Source organism: Leptonychotes weddellii, chromosome 12, assembly GCF_054177405.1.
Source record: "Leptonychotes weddellii isolate Sample4059 chromosome 12, ASM5417740v2, whole genome shotgun sequence".
In the NCBI taxonomy this organism is placed as follows: domain Eukaryota; kingdom Metazoa; phylum Chordata; class Mammalia; order Carnivora; family Phocidae; genus Leptonychotes; species Leptonychotes weddellii.
The window spans coordinates 44753623-44773673 of record NC_138380.1 but is presented as its reverse complement, the minus strand read 5'-3'; the positions used below and the strand labels follow the sequence as shown (position 1 = coordinate 44773673).

Genomic DNA, 20051 nt, shown 5'->3' with positions numbered 1-20051 from the left:
CCTAACCGTGATCCCAGAGCTGTTTGTGTTTATCTTCTACACAGAGTGGGGCCACATCCCCCGCCGGGCAGCCTGGCTCAGAGCTGACAGGCCAGGAAATCTCAGACCCTTCAGAACCCTCATTTCCACTCCTTCCTGCACTGTCACCAATTCATCGAAAGCTCTGAGTGCTTATCTCACGATTGCCAGATGTCCATCTGTTTGGGATTGTCTTGAATTTTACTGCCTTGTCCTGTTTACAAACCACACAGGACACACAATGGCCCTGTGTCAGTCTGAGACCACATAGGAGACGGGTCTCCACGCCAGCACACCAGGATCTGGTGGGTCTCTCGTCCGGCTCCTACTGTTGACCCGCTCGCTACCATGCAGGCTTAATGTAGCACAAGAGCCAAAAGAGTGTCAGGGTTGATGTTGAAGATCTGGATTTTTATCCTGACTCTGCCACTTACGATCTCTGAGCCTCAGCGTCTTCATCTGCAAAATGGGGCTGTAACACCAACCCCACTGTGCAGCTGTGGCAACTGAACGAGATAGCCTTTGAAAAGTGTTCTGCTGGATAATAAAAGCAACTTTCCTCCCATCCTTCCAGGGTTAGATGCCTTCTCTTTTCCTGCTTTGTGCTGTGCTAAGTGTGCAATGCCTCACACAACGTGAATTTCCCACTAAAGCATATGTTTATAAAGGCAGGGATTTGTCTCTTTTATTTATTGGTCTATCCCCAAGTTTTAGAACAGCGCCTAGGGCTAGTGGATATTCAATTAGTACATGTTGAGCAAATTAATTAAAATGAATTATATAGTCATGTTTTCTGCTGTCTCCTTTAGGAGACTTTCAGCTCTGAGCAGCAGAAATCCCTGACTCAACCTGCTAAACCAGTGAGGACATCTATTATTTCATACAACTAGAAGTTAGAAAGTAGAGAGGTTCAGTGTTTGGTTAATTTGATGGCTCACTAACATCATGCCTGGCCCAGCTCCTTCTCATCTTTCTGTTCTGTCGTTTTCAGGCTAGCTGATCTCATAGTCATAAATGGCTGCTACCATTCCAGGTACCTTATCTGGACACAGTAACATCCAATGGAAATGGAGAGAGCCTCTCTCTTCCTTGGATATCCTTTCATCCAGAAGCCCAGAAACCCTTCAGCTGGCATTTGCTCACTTACACACCTAAACCAGTCACTGGCTTGGGTCAGTTAGGATTAATCCTGAGTTATGTGTGGGAGGGGTAGAGATCTGAATGGATTCTGGCCTTTGCCGAAAAGGAAGAACAGAGGGCAGCCAACTGTGTTTATCCAAAGACCAAGGATATACTTGGTCTTTGGAGGCTTAGGGGGAAAAACAAAAGAATGATTAAGCAAAAACTAATTAAACAAGTGCACAAACAAGTGTTTATGCTATATGCAAATTAAGGTCTGGGATAATAAGTGAAGAGAGAATTGCATTTTGAGAGTTAGAGGAACGTACCCTACCCAGCTTCTTGATTCAAGTACAAATATGTTTAGGGTTGCCAACTGGTTTATGTCAAAGGGGGTGCTTAAATACAAGATGAAGTAGAGTAAGATATATTTTGCAGTGTTGCAATGTCCCATGGATTAAGTTAGAGATTGGGACCCACTCGTCCTGCTGCGGTATAATCTCACTAATGCATCCTCAGTGAATTCGAAGCACGCACTAATTCACTTGGCCAGGCTAGCTAGTATTCACTCTGGTATTTTCAAGGGAGAAATGGTTTGCAAAGGAAATGAATAGTCCAAGTAGGAGTTTAGGGAATGTGTTAAATTATTCTTAATATTCTGGCATATGAAACCTTGTATGCAAATAATATTTATTGGTTTATTTAAGCAGGTCCCTGGAACCTATACTTGACACTTTTAATGGCTTGTGGTTGAGGGTACTATATGCATTTGGAATTAACCAAACCAGTACATTCTAAGATACTTTGTAATGCAAATTCTCTTAATTTGGCCATTGCCCACCCTGCAGTTAGGTAGGATTTGTGGGTTTTTCTTGTGTCTTCAAACCTCAGGTACTTAGTGGTAATTAGACTATAGGAAGCCAGCTCTGGCTTCTGGTGCTGCTCTTGTGAAAGTTGCTTGGGGTCAGCTGTAGGTCCACATTTGGTGGAAGCTGTTTAGGGCACAGAAGCCAAGTGTAAAAGACTGGGCAACCAGACCACCCCTGTGGTGCCAGTTTGGCTACTTATCTGTGTGTCCACAGGTGAATTATACTATCTCTCCATGTCTTGGTTTCCCCATCTGTAAAATGGGAATAATAGTACCTATCTTACAGTGTTGTGGTGATGAATACGTGAATTAGTATATAAAGTTCTTATAACGGTGCTTGGTTTACAAAAAGTATTATAAAAATGTTTTCTATTAATTATCATATTTGACTATATGAATTCAATATGAATAGATCAGTTCATATCTGTTGTGATTTAAAGAACAACATTTGACCAATTACAAGTCACTTTCTTTCTAGGTCCCTTGAAATGCAACCTTTTTCTCAGTGCATGTGCAAATTTTGTCCAGCATGTCTCAGTTAGGGCAGTCATATTATAGCTGGATGACATTGGCTGCAACAGAGTTTAATAAAATTAACTACTCAGTTACTTCCCAAGCAGTTTGCAATGATTTTATTGCAATGTATCGTGATGGACATTCTCACTTTTGCCGCCCATTGAGTTAAACATAGTAAACATTGAATATACACTTCCAGCACTGAACTAAGATAAAAATGACTGTTTAGGCTTGAACCAAGTTGATTTACTTTTGTCATCTGCTTAGAAATTATCATTAGTTTGCCAGAGAACCAGAAAGAAAATTGAATAACAACCTATTTTAAAGTAAAATTCTTCTACATGAATTATCCTGATACGGTTTAGGATGTGTCTGAATTTGCCAATGAATTGAGTGATCCTCTGTTTGTCTTCATGGATCTGGGACTTTAATACTCTGCTAAGGCTGTTGGTCTAATGTGGGCATGTAAGTCATATGTTATTATCCATATAGTTCTGAGTGGCCTGAAGCTTATGGGTATTAGAGAGATGCTTTGTATCCCATATTCAAGCTGGGAGTAAAGGGAAAGCAATTGACTTCTTGTCAATTTCTGGAATTCTTTCTGCCCATCCATACAGCAAAGCATTGTCTCATCTCAGGTTCTAGCTTAGTCTGTAAGGGGAAATCAGACATACACAGAACACCATTTATGGCGTTCCCACATGGAACTTTTTAAGAAAAGCCAAGAGCTTAAGGCCTTAGGAAGATACTGACATGGAGGTTCATCTCTAGCTCCACATGACTCTCTGGATGTCTATGAATCAGTCCTTTCATTGACCCTTTCCAGGGTGAATTTGAAAGCAGAATCTCCTCAAAGTTCTTCCCCCAAATTATAGTGCCCCCAGATTCTGATTCAACATTCCTATCTGTTATAGACCTTCCATGTTTTCCTATGGTACTTATCACAAAATTAGTTGTCCTTTGTATTTCTTTCCCTGAATGTTTGCAGGAATGAGTCAGAGCTTTCTTGTAATATGTGAGCAGCCCAGAGGAAAATGCGGTTATTTTAAGAGCTAGCCAGGAATTCCTTTCAGGGAGGAGACTGTCTACCCCCTTAAGAGCTAGCCAGGAATTCCTTTCAGGGAGGAGACTGTCTACCACCATAATGGGAGCATTTGGCTAAGAAGATAAGGCCTCCAGAGATAGCCTCAACAGTCTGGAGCTAGAGGAGGAGAGAGCAAATTGCTCTGTGAAAGAAGTTTACAGGAATTGTGAATGTGGGAGAGCAGAGGAGAAGGAAGAGGGGAGAGAGACTAAGTAAGGGAGAAAGCAAGATGGTGGCACGCGATGGACCTGATGATAGACTTTTAAGGACATAAAGAGTCCATGAATACTGTCTTTGTGTGGTGTTTTGGCAGAAATCAAGTAAAAGGGGTTACCTTCAAAATCTCGGTTGGCATGGGGCAGCCATAGGATGTGAGAGTCAGTGAGGTCAAGAATCCAGCCCAGAGAAGTCACTGAAGAGAGAAGTGACTATGAAAATAGAAATTCTCCAGAATTCTCAGAAATCTAGGGGAGAGCATCAGACTTCTCACAGGATGTGGGGTGAACACTTGAGCCAGTTTTTTATTTAAATCTCAAAGGAGGTAGTGACCTCAGCTGAAAGCCTTGTTCTGTCTGTAACAGGGACAAAAGTGGTTTTTAGTTAAAGAATTTTTGCAATACTGCTGTAGGTATGAATGAAACCTTAAAATAAATTGTATGACTTATGTGTCTCATAAAAAGAAAAGCGTATCCGTAGCATTTTAAAAAGTTATTTTAAAGGATTTCCTTATTCTAATGGATAGAGATTGTCTTTGGATTATATAAATATTCCAAATATTTAATGACGTTATCTGAGACCATGTAGACATTAATTAGAGTTCTGTAATTAGAATTATAGTTATAGAAGCTTCCTCCTGCAAAATAGAGGGCAATGTTTCAATATGTCAGGTTTACTGTGCTGTTAGAACACAGTACCTGATGCATTTTCATATACCATGGCTTTAATAATTCTTTCTAAGTAACCATTTTGATAGATATTTAATAGTTTTTAAATTAATGTTGGAGTAAAACCCATTTATATTTGTGTTCATTCCAGTCCTTCTTCTCTCTGGGAAAACAGTCCGTCTGCCTCCTGCACACAGAGCCACCCAAACCAATGATGACACAGAATCCAATCAGAAAAGCAGGATAAAGATGAAAGGTCTTACCAATGAGAAGTGAACTTGCTAAAGTACACCTTTCAATGAATTTGGACAAAACTGAAAAATGTTGTTGATATCAGATCCTTAGGCTGATTACTGAAGTGTTCGATTTTTCAGTATGTCAATTCATCACTGTCTACCTGGTTATATTTAACACTTTCTCCTGTTTCCAGCGTGTCTGCTGAGATAGGCAATCGCTGTCACATGATATCTACCTCTCAGGAAGGTCAGTAGACCATTTGGGGGGCCGTGGTTTCTGTCCCCCAGCTGCCTCAATTCTTTCTCAGGTAGTGCTGACAGCAGATGGAGCCTCAATGTCTTGCAGGATCTAAAATATTAATAAGATTAGGGCTTTTATCCTTCAAACAGCTTAGCCTTTCCTTTTAGAGGCTCTGCAAAAATGTCTAATCTGCTAATTTATAACACTGTCTCTCCAGGAAGACCTGCCACCACTCAGACATACCAAAACACCACTTTGTACCAGGGTCCTTCCTTTTCGTTTTGTGCAAGTGCTGGTTCATGTTTTAAATCACTCTCATTTTTCAGAGACACTTGGATGAGTTTAATTCCACTTTGAGATGAGAGGTCTTGAGGTGCGTTTTAATAAATAGTTGATGGGAATACTAGCCTTGGGGGTCATTCTTATATACAAAATTAGGGATGGCGTCTCTGAGGCAGGCTTAACTTTCTGGAAGAAGCAGGGTTTATAAATGCAGTGGTACTCTTGTGCACCGGGTTCGCTCTACTTTGCAGAACGTGGTGATCCATGGTTTTATTTTTAGAAGCACTGATTAAATTGCAGAGCACTGCTGTGTGGTACCAATTAAAATAACCATTGTCTATTCAACAGTTTTTTTTGTGTGTGTGTGGAAAGCAAAATTCACTTTTCTGCATATATCCTACAAAAAATACATATATGGTGTGCAATTTAGATCTTTTTAAAAGACAGTAATGGTATTAGTTTAGCTAGCCCATTCTAGCTGGGCAATGAGCATTGATTTTGTTAATTAAGAATTTTAGGCTCTGTAAATTTATAGTACAATTACAATTTACTTCATATGGAAGAGGGTCTTTACCCCATGCCACCATTAGCAAAATGTCCACTTTTATTATTTGCTGACCATTTCAAAGGCAGATGAATTTTAGAGGAAGAGTCACTGTTTCTTCTTTTATATTGAAATATCTCATTAAATGTTAATTGTTGGTCAGCAGAATGCAACCATGAAGACTTTTGACTTAAATCAATCTTTTTCTCTCTTTCTTTCTTTCTTTTCTTTCTCTTTCTTCCTTTCTCTCTCTTTCTTTCTTTCTTTTTCTTCCTTCCTTCCTTCTTTCTTTCTTTCTTTCTTTCTTTCTTTCTTTCTTTCTTTCTTTCTTCCTTCCTTCCTTCCTTCCTTCCTTTCCTTTCCTTTCCTTTTTTTTTCTTTTCTTTCTTTCTAAGAAAAAGCCAATTCATCAGGTAGGGAAGGACTGCCTTTTGCAGTCTCAGGTCCTGCCAGAGACAAATGACTGTAAAAATTTTAAATCAATCATTAAGAGATTAGCTGTTGGTCCAAAGTAAATAGCAATCAGCTTATTAGGCATCAGGCAGAGTGCGATAAAGGGGAAGAAGTATTGAAAATGAGGATGTTGTCTGGGACTCTGTTTGTGGGCAGCACACAAGGAAGCTGCTTCTTTATGACTTTAATTACAAATGGAAAACAAGGTAGTTGGCTGAATAAGTTGAGTCCCTGGTTGTGTTAAACAGAGTCCTGTGGTTTTCTGTTCTGTGTCACGGCTTTATTCACCTTGATTAGCGTGGAAGTTGGCTGTGCTCCCTGGTTGTTCTCCTCTTTGCCTTCTAAGCAAGATCTGTCAATTGCTGTTCAGTAGACTCTGCAAGCAGCCCAGAAATTGTGGCTAAGACTTCTCAGTTTCAGGAACTGGACCTTTCCTACCCCTTTGCACATTTAGTTCAAATCTCATTATTGGTTGGGTTGAAGTTGGAAAGTGAAGGGACGGTTCATTAGCTGCTTCCCTTTTAGCTTGAGGTGGATGAGCTACCATTTGGCAAATGCCACAGTAATAATGTTGCAAGCAAGATCCACCAATGGACACTAAAATCAGAGATGAAGGTTTGAAGAGAAGCAGGATATTTGCATAGTCTTGAAGTACCATTCTCAAGATTTTATTAATTACAAAGGAAAAACAGTAACTTTATAGTGGTGAAACCCAGCAGATACTCCCTTTAGCAAGTGATCAAGTAATCAATTTCCTCCACTCCCCTGTCCCCATGATACACTGAGAGGGAGCCAACATTGTTTTGTGGTATTCTTACTAAAAATGCATAACCTCACTCCAATTATGAGAAAACATCAGACAAATCCATTCTGAAAAATAACTTGACTGGCAGCCTTCAAAAGTGTCAAGGACATGAAATGTCAAGAAAGACTAATGAATTGTCATGGATTTGAAGGGACTAAGGAGACAAAACATGATGGGATTCTGGATTGGATCTTAGAACAGAAAAAGGACATTAGTAGAAAAACTGATGAAATCCAAATAAATGTTAGCACTGGGTGAAGGGAATATGGGAACTGTCTGTAGTATTTTTGCAACTTTTCTGTAAGTCTAAAGTTATTTCAAAATAAAAAGTAAAAAAAAAAAAAGAAATGATGCACTGAATGAAAAAAGAATGTATGAGGTCTGGGGGTGCCCGGGTGGCTCAGTCGGTTAAGTGTCTGACTCTTGATTTCGACTCAGGTCATGATCTCAGGGTTGTGAGATCGAGCCCAGTGTCGGGCTCTGCGCTCAGCGCCAAGTCTGCTTGAGATTCTTTCTCTCCCTCTCCCTCTGCCCCTCCCCCCGCAATCTCTCTCAATAAATAAATAAATTCTAAAAAAAAAAAAAAAAGAATGGTGTGAGTTCCAAAAGCTCCCACTGTAAAACCTAGCCTGGGCAGGTTTTAGGCTTTGTTCGCATTTGTGCCTTATTTTAGCCATAGCTGGAGTAAATCACTGCTTTCAATGGGAAACAATAAAACAAAACTCTTTGTGTGGGCCCTTCTTCACAATTCCTTATTGTGAATAACACAGTAAGGTTATTGTTTATTGAAAGGTGCACTCACTAAGGTAGGCAAGGACAGTCCCAGTTTATGGAATGTTGTATTCTGAAATTTGTATGATTTGGATTTCTAGTTTGTGTGAATTACATTACACCGTTTATTCTCAAGGATCGCAGGCTGGCTGGGGTTGGCTCTGCTTCATCCTGTGGGTCTGGGTCTGCTTTGACTTGGACCAAGGGGTTAATTGGAACATAGTCTTCTCAGAGTGGTGGCAGACCATAAGAGCGCAAGGCCCACCACACAAGCACATTTTAAGTCTCAGCTTGTGTCCCAATCTAACACTTCTCGGTCATAGCTATTCACTTGGCCATGCCCAAAGTCAAGGAGTGGGGATCTACACTCTTTGCATGGAGGTTGGGGGGATAAAGTACATATTTTTGGTCATATATCTATTCAACCATAATATTTCTGGCCTTTGCTACCTCCCCACATGGCTACTTCTGGCCTGCTGCACAGAGCCTTTTCCCTTTGCTTAAGTGCAGATATAGAAAGACTGACCTGGGGCACCTGGGTGGCTCAGTTGGTTGGGCGACTGCCTTCGGCTCAGGTCATGATCCTGGAGTCCTGGGATCGAGTCCCGCATTGGGCTCCCTGCTCGGCGGGGAGTCTGCTTCTCCCTCTGACCCTCCCCCCTCTCATGCTCTCTCTATCTCATTCTCTCTCTCAAATAAATAAATAAAATCTTTAAAAAAAAAAAAAAAAGAAAGACTGACCTGCCCCCACTGATATGATCAGTTCCCATGGGTGCTGTGACTGCTTGGTGGTTTCTTGGAAGTGAAAATGCTTCTTCCATTACGTTACAGTAAGAGTGGGGTCCCAGAGCATTGTTGTTTGAGCGCTGTGGAGTTAAAGGAACGTCTTGAGGTCCCCCTCTCAGTTCCTACAGAGGTACATAGACATGATCAGGTCTGCTGGGGCAGGTGGCTCCAGGTACCAGGCCCCGTTGGTTATCCAGGATCATCACCCATATGTGGTTCTCTGGCCCTCTTCACAGACTGGCTTGTCCTGCCAGACCCCAGCCCACACAGTAAGTTCTTTCCTGCCATCTCTCTACCCTCCTCCTCAACCTGGCTTCTGATGCCCTCCCCTCTCAAGACAGGCACAAGATTGTCTGACCAACAGTTATAAAAACAGTTCAAGTTTATTGATTTGTTTGGGTTTCCCCAGGAGGTTCCTTGCCTCCCCTAGATCAGTGGGTGCAAATAGTCATTTGTCAGACTTAGTCCTCTGTCCTAGAATTCTAGTGTCTCGAACCAGAGAGACCATCTTATTTGTCTTCTACCCATTGTGGTGAGTTACATATGACCCCACGTAATATAAATTATCAAAAGGCATTTGTTCAAAGGAGCTAAACTTCTGAATCTTTCATAACCTCACCCAACCTTATTTCCTTTGATTTTCCAGCGTTTTCCATCCACTCAATCTGGCCACTTTCCTCCTTGCTCCAAGGTCACAGTGCTGCTTGTAACTACTGTCTAGACTTCTCAGTGCCCGGGGTACCCTCCCTCTCCCACCCTCCAAGCAGATCCTGCCTGTCCCTCAGGGCTCACACAGAACTCACCTAGTGCATCAAACTTTCCTATGCTGCTCCATCTTAGGCGAATTCTCCATTGTTCTATGCTCTGAAGCACATGTAATTTCAATTACAACTTGACCTTTAGTAATTCTTTAATTTTGTTTTCGTAATTGCATACAAAATATAACAACATATATTACCTTAAGTAACTAATTAGATTATAGTGTCTTTGTGGTCTGAGTGCCCCCCCCCGCCCAATACTGCTTCTGTATCCTCCCTGGCCAGGAAGATGACTTTAGCACACAGTAGGATTTTAAGAAGTTCACCACCAGTTTCAAAATTTAAATCACAGAATAAATCCTTTGCTTTCTCCTAAATTAACAGACAAAAGCTAAGAAAGAAAGCGAATCAAAAAAGATCAGAAAAAATAACTTCAGTGTGGATATAAACTATTTTAAAAGAAATGGTAACTTTCAATTAAAAGGAAAATTGTTCCTTTGAAGAGAAAAAGGACATTATTCATGAAGGAAAAGTTATTCTGGATTTATTTTTGTCAGAGGATGAATCAGTACTAACTATTCCGAATGCTTACCTAAATGACATAATAGGTTCTGTTTCCCCAGTATTTTGTAACTGAGTGAGGGCAGACATCACTCATTACCTCCACTCTATAGGAAGATAAGGAACGGAGGGTCACAGCACGTACATGCTTTGCCCAGCGTCCCAGCTGCTACAGGACAGCACCAGGCCTGAGTTGTTTCTGGCTTCAGGGCCGGGGTTCTGCCCACTACCCTTGCAGCTCCTGGAGATTGAGTCCTTTGTCTCATTCTCCTGGGGTCACTGTGTACCTTTTGTAAAAGATCTATCATGCTGAAGATGAACTGAGCTATCAGGTAAACATTTGAGGAAAGGAGAGGAGCTAAGTTGGAATGTGGGTGGATTCTGGTGTTGGTGGCCCTGGCATTATAACTGACAACAGAGTGACTTCCCATCACACGGAGCACTAATCATGGGGTGAATGTCATGGACAGAGGCTCCTAAGCAATTACAAGTACAGATGAAGTGACCATTCTTCATTAATGAAGGCAGGTGCTGGAGTCTGCACGTCACTGGTAGCTGGGGTGGTGTTAAGGTGGTCAGTTTTTGGCCCAGTCTAACATTCAGATCCTCTGTCACATCCTCCATCTACCTTTCTGGTGCTTTCTTCCCCCAGTTCCTTTTACCTAGCTAACCACCCAGCTCAACTGAGATACCCAGGGTTCTCCGAACACAGTCCCCCTCCTTTCCCCTGTCTCCCTGAATTTGCACACCTCCAGTCACTTTCCGCTCTAAGACCCAGCTCAAAGCCCACTTCTTCCAGGAAGCTGCCCTGTTTCCTCAGCAGGAAGTGGGCTCCCCTGCTTCTAAAACCCCAAGCCCTCTCTCTCCCAACACTTTTCTGATGGCCATTGTCATGCACTTTCTTTATGTTTGTGTTTGTTTCTATCTCCTTTGTGAGTGCAAAATCTTAAAAGAATTGACCCTTGTGCCTGGCACATGGCAATCCTCAATGTAAACACTGTTTGGGAAATTGACCAAATGAGCAAAGGTCTGAATGTCTTATTTAGCCTGCTAAGTATTTTAATGCAAAATTGTCATATTATCATCAGAATCACTATTCTCTTTTTAGAATAGAAAAAAAATCATTTCACCCAAGACGTGTGCTCTTCCCTCTCTCCAAAAACTGTCTTATTAAGAACATCATATGGGAGAGGGAAATTAACCAAACTGAGGGATAACTTTACTAAGCACCTGAAAACGCCCTGCTATTATATCTTAAGGCTCATTTGGGTAGAAAGAGGATTTTTAAAACACTGGGTGTTGTACTTATTTCTCATGGATATTTACACTTACTTATTTAAACAGTTGCACCAAATATAGAAGTGACTTAGGGTCAGAGATCCTGTTCCTTCCCTTTTGAAAGATGCCCCCATCCCCACCATGTAGTGAGTGTATCTATCTATCTTCCACAGTGTGCTGATGTTAGAACAGCCTTGTCCAATAGAACTTTCTAAGATGATAGAAATGTTCTATGTCTGCACTGTCCAGTATGTGTGGCACCACTAGCCTTGTGTGGCCACTGAGCACTTGAAATGTGCTAGTGTGACTCAGGAACTGAATTTTAAATTTTATTTAAATTATTTAAAATTAATTAGTATAAGTGTAAATAGCCACACGTGGCTAGTGGCTACTATATTGGACAAGTCAGATTTAGGGTCTTGTGGCCTTTGTCACCCTTGGGCCTGAGAAAGGTATCAGAGAGAAGGGATCCATTACTACTCCCAGTGTATTGGGGCAGCCTGGGGAAAACTCAGGCTTCGAAGGTCACTTGCCTCCACTCCAGAAGGCTTTCCCCACCAGCTTCAGAGCAGTGCATGAGAGCAAGCAAGAAGAGCCAGGATTCTGTCTACATGTTTATGCGTTCAGTTACCTTTGTCCAGCTTTTTATTTAAAGGCCACATGCCACATAGCAATAATCAGTTGGGATCATAACAGTCCTGTCTATGATGTTTTCAAAATTATTGTTTACAGCTTCTTTAATTCTCCATGAAGATGATGAATCTGCAGAGAATAAGTATTATTAAGTAGAGATTTCCCTGTAAATTACTGGTGTCCAAATAAGATGCCTTCCACCACACTGTCCTTATCTTGTACTGCTCACAGCACAGTTGTGTTAGGGGAGACTTTTTTTTGTGATGAGTTGCTATCACTTTGTTCTGTGGGGTCGAGAATGTTATTTTCACATTGTAACTGATGCCATCTCTGCCTGAACTTTTTTGATGTTCCGAAGCAAAACAACCACTTTCTCTTCACCTAAAAATTCTTATCAGTGAGGCCCACACAGGTGAGCAAGGTGTTTACATGAAGAAATAAACTCACAAAGTAAAAATTCTATGAAGAGGTGAGGCTGGGAGAAAAGGCATACTTTTTTTTTTTTTTTTTTTGAGGGGGGCTGCCGTGGAGCCTCTCACAGAAGCTTTAGTCTCATGCAGAAAGATGGAAATTAGAATGAAAAATAAGAATTTGGTTTAGAGTAGCCGGTTTAAATGTGTGCTGTTTCCAGACCCCTTAGCAGAAAGTCAGCCATTTCATGGAAGCACAGAGATGTCATTTCATGGCCCTTCTGCTCAGGAATAACAACCAACAGCCCTCCTGCCCTTACCTTCAGACTCTCACCCTCCCTCACATCCCGGCCTCGACTTGCCACCAGCAGGGACACCATGAACGGCCCCTGCAACATCCAGGGGGATCTCATTGCAGCAATCCTTCGTTTTTGGGTGGTAATTACCAGCACATGATTATTTTATTTTGTCTGAATTATTTACCATGGAAGGAAGCAGTTTGAAGGGGAGGGGATGTTGAGTGTGTTCAGCTCCACTCGCTCCATTGATTCTACCCAGAGCGAGAAGAGCAAACCTATTAAGAAGAAAAATCACTTCCTTTTCTTCTTCTCTTTCCTCTCCCACCCCCAGGTCTTAGAAATAAATAAATAATGCAAAGAGAAGCCCTGGTGGCTGTAGGGAGGAGCCGGTGGCTGGGGACCGGTCCCCATTACTGCAGGTGAGCACCGGCCGGAGCTGTCCTTGGTTCTGTTCTCTCTCCCTCTCCCATCTGGCCTGGTGTGCATAATGAGCACCATGTATGGATTGAAGTCCCATTTAGAGGATGTTCCGTTGCGGAACCTGTAATCAGGAAAGTTGGGCTTTAACCCCAGAGGTGCCATTCCCTTGTTCTTACATTTAAGAGTTAGAGCTTCTGACTTCCAGAAGAACTTGTGGATGATATATAGAGGCAAACAGTGCATGAAGGCCCCTTTGGGGACAAAACAGAATGGAAGCTACGGGAAGGAAGAGAGTGAAGGTAACAGTTGGCCAGTAGACCACGGTGGTTTTGTGCTTCCATTCCTTCCTTGCAAAATAGGGAAAGCAAACCCATCTCCTGCCTTAAGAAGCGCTGGGTACAGTAATCTCTGTGAGAAGAGGTGTTCTATCATTTTGTCAGGATACTGCATTCTTCTATTAAGAAAACAAACAAATATATAAATAGAGGCAGAGTGCTCCTCTGACCTGACCTTACTGCATATCCTTAACTAGAAATATCTGCAGAACAGTGCCCTGGTGCACCCAAGAGGGGGGACTGGGGCCTTCTCAGTATGTGCTGCCACGAATGTGTGTGGGTGAGCCACCCGAGAGAAATGGGATGGGACCCTAAGCAAGGTAGTGGCTATATTTATTTTTTCTTCATTGAAGAACTTTTGAATAAAATGTTAAAATGCTTACAAATTCATAATATATATGCATTAGAAGGCTTTGTGATAAAATGAATGTCTATGCATCTACCCACCCAAATTAAGAAATACAGTACATTATTACCACCACTGAGACTCCAATAATGCCCTTCTTAGTCCCAGAGGTAACCCCATCCTGATTTTATGCATGTTATGCTCCTGATATGCATCTAACTATTTGTATGTTGATGATGTGATTTTTTTCTATTATGGCTTCATTTAAAGTCCTGATTATTTAAACTCCTCTCATGCTCCTGCTTTTTAAAAACAAGTTTTCCATGTTTGAGCCATATGTAAATGGAATCATACTGTTATCTTCTATGAATTACTTTTCTTCACTCAATATATTTGTGAGATTTGTCTAAGTTGATACACGTAACATACTTTATTCATACTCATTACTGTTTGTTATTCCATTGTGTGAATACTCTAAGACTTATTTATCCATCCTTTTCTTGATGACCATCTGGATGTCTCCATTTTTTTGTTATTACAAACCATATTTCCATGAATATTCTAATCCAATCTAGTCTCTTGGTCTAAAAATTTCTCCGTTGTATATGCCTGAGAGTAGCATTGTTAGCTCATAGGGAATGAGCATCTTCAACTTTATTAGATCATGCCAAGATCTGAGTGGTTGTCCAAGTTGCACTCCCAATAGCACTGTTTAAGAAGGAACTCAAGAATGTGAATCAACTATGGGCTGATTCAACTATTGTCCAATATCTGAGTTAAGAGGAAAGAGAGCCAGTATGGCTAAGAAGAATCCCCAGATAATGATGATAATGACATGACACTGCCCAGGTACTGTTCTCAACACCTCACACATGTGGACTCTTTTCATTTTTATAATTATTCTAAGAGGTATGTACTATTATCCTCACCTGCAGGTAAAAACAAAAAACAAAAAACGGACCACAGAAAGGTTAATTAATTTAGCTGGTAAATGTAGGATCTGGAATTTGAACCATTGCTCTGAACCCCATGACTAATTTTATCCATTAACCGATGAATTCACTCTAGATGAGCCAGTAATAAGGGCAGCTTCATGTCTGGTGAGTGATTGGCTACTCTGCCATTCAGGGTGGAGCTTACCTTTCCAGTCATACTCCTTATTACACACTGCCTTTTGCAGTTCTCCTCACTGAGAGCTTTGACTGTATTTAGACTTCATTGGAATTTGATTGTTAAGAAGCAAAGAAAAGCATTCTTTCTTGGGTAGCATGGAATTTGGATGACCTCTTTGGCTAGTGTAAGAAAAAAAATGTGAGAAAGAACTCTTGAACCCAACACCCCAAATCCTAACCTAGCATAACCTACCTGAAGTTGATGTTACGGTTATTGACACTTGCCTGGACAAGAAGAGAAATAATTGTTGCTACTGGCCCATCCTCAGGTAGTTTGATGTTAGGTACTGTAGTTTGCATGGCACAATGAAGGGGGAGGATATTGACTATTACAAAGGCTGCCCAAATGGCTAAAATATGACATTATAAGGCTGTCACACGGCATATAGGCATTGCTATTTTTTGTCATGAAAACATCAGCAGAAATGAAGAACCATACATAAATTCATACCTTAAGATCAATAAAGCTGTATTTTTTTTTGGTCCAAATTATTCAGATTAGTCTTTTACATGATATTTCCACTTCCCTTTTCTGTACACAGACATTTGAACAGGGTAGAAAAGTGGTGTTAATGAAATTTAATACCTGGAATCCTTTTTTATGATCCATCTTTAAAAGTAAACATTATTTCATATATGATTAACAGCAATGTTCTCAAGACAATAATTTCAATGTTTGTTCGTTTAAAATAGGGATGTTTGTATGAAAACCCTGTACAAGGGCCAAACCATTAAGCTACTCCAAAGTCAAAGTAGGCATATTTCATGTTGAAATATGTCATTTTAATGTTGAAAGATAAAAAAGAAAGTCTTTAAAGATTTGGCCTATAGAGTAAATTTCAAAATGGGAAACAACACTGGTCCTGTAATGAGATGTAAATCATTACACTGACATTTATCTTCTCCTGGTGAGTTCAATTCCCTGTAGCAGCATAGAGAGGAAAAGAAAATATTGGAACTGAGAGTAATAGAGTGAATACAGCAGGCTCCGCATGTGTGAATGACACTTCCTTCACAAAATGAGAATAACTGGAAGGCCTAAGACATATTCCCCTTTTCTGAAAATATCCCAGACCTTTTGACTTTTACTGATGTATTTACTGTCTTGAATCTCACCAGTGGGAGAATCACTGGGCTTTGGGACAGGCCACTTTAAAAAGTCAAATGTCTTGGGGACTGTTAGGAAACAATGGGCCATTCATTTGTGACTATGAATTGGATCAATCAGATGGTTTTCCTTTTGGCAGCCAGTTGGGAGGGGTCTACAGTGTGGGGTTCAGAGTAAACTGGTGGCTGAAATGATTGGGAGGAGGGACATGAAGGATGAGTGAGGCACAGAGGTGAGGGGTTTAGGGCAGCCATGAGGATGCTGAGCACACGGGGAGAAATGGGAACAATGTTAAGGGGATATAAGGAAGTGAGCTAGGAAGACAAATTTGGCTTACTTAAAAAATGTGACTGTAGGGGCACCTGGATGGCTCAGTTAGTTAAGCATTTATTTCAGCTCAGATCATGATCTCAGGGTCCTGGATTGAGCCCCACTTCGGGCTCTGCCCTCAATGGGGAGTCTCCTTGAGATTCTCTCTCTGCCTCTCTCTCTGCCCTCCCCCCATGCTCTCTCTCTCTCTCAAAATAAATACATAAAATCTTAAAAAAAAAAAAAAAGAAAAAAGAAAAAAGGGTGACTGCATCATAGAACTACTTGATTCCAGGCCACTGATGTTATTCCTCTTAGCATTAAATCAGTTCTGGTGAGCTAATATAACAAACTATAATTTACAATTTTGTTTTTAAGGAAAAATGCATCCAGAAGCTAACAGATTGAATGATTGGCTCTAATTCTTCACTCCCTTGCTTTAGGCTTATGTAGGAGGAGTGCATTTTACTATCCCTTGACTTTGGGGTCATCTGTGGAACTTGATTTTGGCCAACCATATGTGGGCAAAGTGTGCTAGTTTTGACTCTAGGGCCTTAGGGGCTTTGTCTTTTCCTGCTTGCCCTCTTGTGCCTTATGCACTTCTGCTCTCTCTATGAGACGAGCTTTCCGTGGATAGCTGCTACCCATTTAGCTGAGTTGCAAATTGAAGCAAAGCCATGGAACCGAGCACTAGCTTAAATTAGGTGATCTCTAGCTGACCTGCAGATATGTGAGAATAAATGCTAGTTGTTTTAAGTTACTGAGTTTTGGAATGGTTTGTTACACAGCATCTTTGTGGCAATAGCTAACTGATGCACAGAATTCTAAAGAACCCTCTTACAAGTGAATTCTTGGAATATAACCCATTAGTAAATTGGAATTTTCCTGTGCTGCAACAAGATCATTATTCTCTTCCTAATGAGAATTTTTAAAATCCAGTTACAGGTCACTGATGGGACAAGGACACAGTTTGTTACCTGATAAGACAAAGATTAACAGAGACTGTGCCTTGTACTTGTAGCTAAGCACTACTAGCTATTGCATATAGGAGTGGTTTTCAGACAACTCTACATAAAGTACTAGGGCCTCCAAGGAGTTCTCATAAAGGCTGTCTTGGAGTGGGATTTCCTTCTCTCTCTTCTTCACCTAGCTTCAACCACATCAGAGCTACTTTTATTTGTTTTGCATATTGGGCTTCTTTGTAAGATTTTGTCCAATTAAAAGTCTGAGATAAGTTTGAACACCTCCAGTGAACTCCTTGCTTTCTTGGAGTTCATGCTCTCCCACACCTGTACATCTCTTCCTTCGGCCCAAATTGCTCTCTCTCAGCTTCTCTGTAGAAAGCTCCTATTCATTCTTCAATACTCATGATATCACATGAGTGGTATGTCTTTGATACTTCTTCCTTCAAAAGATGGGGCCTTAATTGCCATGCCCTTAAGTGTGGGCTAACCTGAGTAACTTTTAAACAAGTGGGATATGCAGGAAGTGACGGTGTGTGATGTCTAAGATTTGGACCTCTCTCTCTGACTCCCTCTATCTGTCTCTGTCTCAGTATCTCAGTTCACTCATTCTTGGGAAATCTAGCTGCCTTTTTATGGGAACACTCAAACAGCCTGACAGAGAGGCCCAGTAAGATGAACTGAGGCCTCCTGCCAACAGCCATGTGAGTGATCTTGATTGCAACCTAATGAGAAACTTTGAGCTAGCTCTCAAATTCTTGACCCACAGAAATCGCGAGGAAAAAAAAAGTTGGCTTGAAGCTGCTGTGTTTTGGGATAATTTGTTATGCAGCAATGCAGGTATCCCCCGCTTTCTGACAGTTTGTCACTTCACTTTTATGAAAGACTATTAGTACACTGATGGCTTTCTTCATAAAAGTGAAAATCCTCTTCAGATTTCTTTAGGTTAGTGAAAAAAGGTACTAATTTTGGTTAGTGAAAACAGGGTCTTTTATAAAAATTACTCTTCTGAAATTCCTGAGTAAGTGTTAATATTTTTCTTCTTTCTCATAGCCTTTAACATACACTTGATTTGCGGAGTTTATCCCATTGCATGATCTATTTACGTATCTGTCTTCCCCATAAAGCATTAGATACTTGTATTCTCAGACGTCTGGCATGGTTCTTGGCATCTTATATATTAGATGAAAGATTTAAAAAAAGCTTCAGCCCAAATCTGAAAAAAAATCACTCAGAGAATAAGACAAAGGATAAAAAAAGAGTTATCTCTATCTCTACCACAGTAATTCTCAGTTTGGACCAGAGATAATAAAAAAGCAGAAAACCCTCAAATGAAGTCAATACTGTATTTTTTTTTTGATAGCTTGTGAGCATATGAAACAGTTCTCTTGTTTTGGCAAATGATAGACATTTCTGCTCAGATGGTGGGTCTAAAATCACAGGGTCTGTAAAAGACCAGGATTGGTGTTTTGGGTTTACAGGTGAACAGGTTGGAAATCTATCACCATCCAAAACAAGCTCTGGATTTATGGCTTTGATCAAGTGTAAATAGAAGGTATATAATTTACTAAGCTATAGAGGATGTTTGATGTTTTTAAGAAGCCAGAGCTACAAAGTCAAATCAAAATGGTGGAGCTGGTATCTGGTTAATTCCATGTGGACCCATTGATTTGGAATGAGAATTTTCTGGATATGCCAGCCTACACAGACCTGGAAAATTGAGTATTAAAACTGAGATTCAGTGATGATGATTTGTGTTTTTATTTTAATGATCATCTAGACATTAGTAGGAAAGTACTCTGGGTTATCTGGAGGTCAATCTAACAATCTCTTAGAACTGCCATGTAATTTCACGTCTCAAGTTCATGATTCACCATGGCTCAAATGGCCCTGCAGGTGACAGGGTTTAACTTCTAATGCAATGTTTCTCAGATGGAGGTCTGTGGGCTTATAAGTTTAAGGATCCACAAGTTCTTACATTTGGAAAACTGTGATAGAGACAATAAATGCTTCCTCGGAGGAGGGATTATTGATTTTTCATCTGGGTAGTCAAGGGAAGGTTTTATGAGGGAGCTGGCATCGGAACTGGCCCTCCAGGACAGACCCTGTATGCTTTCTCTTAACAAATGACATCAAGTGTCTATTTAAACTATCTGCTTGAGAAAATACCCTCCTTCCAGGGGCCATTCATTACTTCCTGGTTTTCTTTGAGAGCCTCGATGTGTTAGTTATATTTAATTATGGTGTGGCCCAGAGAGAAGATGTAAGGAAAACAGTGTGTGCAGGGAGCCATGGAGGAAAGGAGAGGGTGGGGCTGGCAGAGGGAACAGAAAACAGCTCAGGTTAGCTGGACTGCAGGGCAAATGCAGGCTACAGTGGACAGGGGGTGCAGTGCTGGCAAAGTCTTTTGTGAAGGCCAAGGCTCAAGAGTGTCTATTTTTTTCCTGTGATTAGGCAAGGGAGGTGTGTGTGTGTATTTTCCAGGGTTGGTCATTTTATACTGATGGGGATGACTCTGACAACATTACAACTAACACAAATTGATGGTCCTATTGTTGAATAACCATGTCAGCATCATTTTGTTTTAGAACTCTTGCTCATCAGTAAAGCTGTTGGGCATGTGGGGAATTTTCAATGTATATGTCACTTTGGGTCCTTGAAGAAGACATAGGAGACATGTTTGGAGTATGTGCCTTGCCCTTGCTGACAGAGTGGACCTGGGCAGTCATGTCTAAACTGCGTCACCCTGCCCTCTCTTACCCCCACTCCAGCAGGTGAAATCCAACTTGGCCCTTAATTGTGGGCGAACCAATCCATTGCCTGGGCTGAGCTAATCAGGCTCTGTCTTATGGG

At 41.0% G+C, this 20051-nt stretch overlaps 1 long non-coding RNA gene across 38 annotated transcripts in view; it reads left to right on the top strand.

Moving 5' to 3' along the window:
• Positions 1 to 20051, top strand: part of LOC115940325 (uncharacterized) — a 134420-nt gene that overhangs the window by 11808 nt on the left and 102561 nt on the right. For 23 of the 38 annotated variants that reach the window (XR_014139275.1, XR_014139274.1, XR_014139261.1 and 20 more), the window contains 2 exons: positions 4641 to 4972; positions 12878 to 12965. The exons of 6 other annotated variants lie outside the window; for them this stretch is intronic. This is a non-coding gene — a long non-coding RNA (uncharacterized LOC115940325). The remainder of the gene's footprint in view (positions 1 to 4640; positions 4973 to 12877; positions 12966 to 20051) is intronic. 9 more of the 38 variants (XR_014139280.1, XR_014139268.1, XR_014139272.1 and 6 more) reach the window with 3 other exon arrangements.